This window comes from Urocitellus parryii, chromosome 6, assembly GCF_045843805.1.
Source record: "Urocitellus parryii isolate mUroPar1 chromosome 6, mUroPar1.hap1, whole genome shotgun sequence".
Classification (NCBI taxonomy): Eukaryota; Metazoa; Chordata; class Mammalia; order Rodentia; family Sciuridae; genus Urocitellus; species Urocitellus parryii.
Genome location: NC_135536.1, coordinates 121212205 through 121214446, shown reverse-complemented (window position 1 = coordinate 121214446; position 2242 = coordinate 121212205). Strand labels below are relative to the sequence as shown.

The window sequence follows — 2242 nt, the reverse complement described above, 5'->3', positions numbered from 1 at the left end:
TCCATCTACAACTACAAAAAAAAAATAAAATAAACTACTGATTTTCATTAAGACTTTCTGGGAATGAACATGAGAATTACTTAATACAATATATAATAAAATAAACTTGAAATAAAAAATCAACTAGAATTCCCAACTAGAAGCTGATTGTATTTCATTTTCTGCAGCTGCCACAACAAAGTACCACAAACTGAGTGAACAACAGAAGTTTATTGTTTTATACTTCAAGTGGGTAGAAACCCCAAGTGTTGGTCGGGCTGGTTCTTCTTAAGGGCTGAGGAAGATTCTGTTCCATGCCTCTCCCCTTTGCTGACAATCTTTTGTGTTCCTCTAGTTTGTAGAAACATTGCTCCACTTTCTGCCTTGATCTTCCCATAACATTATCCAATGTGTCCAAATGTGGATGACTATTTGTTTCTTTGTCCAAATTTTGCCTTTTTCATAAGGACATCAGTCAGATTAGGAGACTACCCTACTTCAGTATGACATCATCTTAATTAAATACATATATTTCCAACAATGCTATTTCCCCACAGCCTGAGATACTGGGGGTTAGGACTTCAACATATGAATTTAAGGGAAAGGAACATAATTCAACCCATAATACTGATCTGTTTTAAATAGACATATGATATTTTCATTGACTTCTGATTAGTTTACCAGTTTACTTCTTTGACCTGGTTTGCTTCTCTGGAACAATTCCACACCACTTCCCACCACCTAGAGATTTTAGTATTCCCTCACAATAATGAGGGTATTTGGAGATTTTCATTTCTGATGCTTACGTTTTCCACTTTTTTTATCTTTCTTCCAATGTCTTAAATAGTATTTTGAATTGGTATAAGATAACAGTATGCGGTAATGGTGGAGAATGAGAATTGCTGGGGGATGACTTTATTTATTTAGGACAAAGAGAGCAGCTATTGACATGAAAGCAAAGTTTTGTCAAAGAAAATGAATTATTTGAGAAAAACATGAAGGAAAGGAGACTCGTTTGATTTGACGAAAGGAAAAGATGTTTGTTTGGAGATGCGTTTTGAGACTCTAAAAAGATCCAAGGGAAAATATGCAGTTTGAATCACTGTCTAAAAAAAAAACAAAAAAGGATAAGAAAGTCCTAAGGAGTCTGTTCACAATCACTACCTTACTAGCTCATCACCAAAACAGATAGTGGTTTACAAAGATTCTAAGAGCTTCTCTCCAAATCAATCTTCAATATCACACATAGCATTTAGTAAAAAATAAATAAATCAATATTTTGACAGAGATCTCTTCAGTAATGTCTATGAACTCTATAATTTCTTTGATTTAATGTCTTCTTAACCCCTAACCTTTGGCATTCAATGATTTGTTACTCGGTATCAAATATTTTTCAAACCATATTGTCTTTATATTTTGAGATGAAATTTTCTGTTCTTATGGTTCCTTTGGGCGGGGGAGGAGTCTTTGCAGTTTTTTACGTATTCAATTGTTTTTTAAATACGAAAACTCCTGGCTGACATCAGTTAATACCGTTGATAAGAAGTGAAATTGTTGAAAACTGAAATCGGTCTTGGGAAGAGGCAAAAGGAAACGTCACCGCCCAACGTGGGGCTCGAACCCACGACCCTGGGATTAAGAGTCCCATGCTCTACCGACTGAGCTAGCCGGGCAGCTGAGCTAACGCGCCTTCCTGGATCCCTTCAAAGGATTCAGATGATTTTAATTTGCTCCAACGGTCACATTATGTGTTAAATGATCTTCTTATAACCTTTTTTGGTAAAGTTTTCCGCGACTTTCAAAATCGTGTTTCATTTCTGCTTCTCTGCGCCCAAACTTCTGATATTTAGTAAAAATGTTTGCGCGGCCCTCTAGCGGTGGGCCTCTCGAAGTTTCCCCGCAGGCACCGCAGCCCTAGGGCAGGGGTCCTCGGCTCCCGGGCGAGCGTGGGTGTCTCCCAGATTCCCGCGCGCAGAGGGCGTGTTCCGGGCCCGCGTGGCGGCAGAGCCGGCTCCCGTAAGGTCCTGCACCCTCCAGGAGCCGTGGGCCGCGGGCGCAGCTGCAGAGCCCGGCGCTCCCCCACCGGGTGGCCTGGAGACTGCTGGGATGTTTGTGGGGCGGACAGTGGCGGTCCAGCCCTGCCGCACTGTTCACAGCAAGGAGCCCCCGAAGTTAACGGAGAAGCTGCCGCACGTAGGTAGGGTTCGCGCGTACAGACAAGTGAAAAAACACTTACTCTACAGACCGGTACAGAACTTCAGGG

The 2242-nt window shown here is 41.4% G+C and overlaps 1 non-coding gene across 1 annotated transcript; it reads right to left on the bottom strand.

The window, feature by feature from the left end:
* Nucleotides 1–1579: 1579 nt before the first annotated feature.
* Nucleotides 1580–1652, bottom strand: Trnak-cuu (transfer RNA lysine (anticodon CUU)). Its single transcript has one exon. It is a non-coding gene; the product is annotated as a tRNA-Lys (tRNA).
* Nucleotides 1653–2242: the final 590 nt, after the last annotated feature.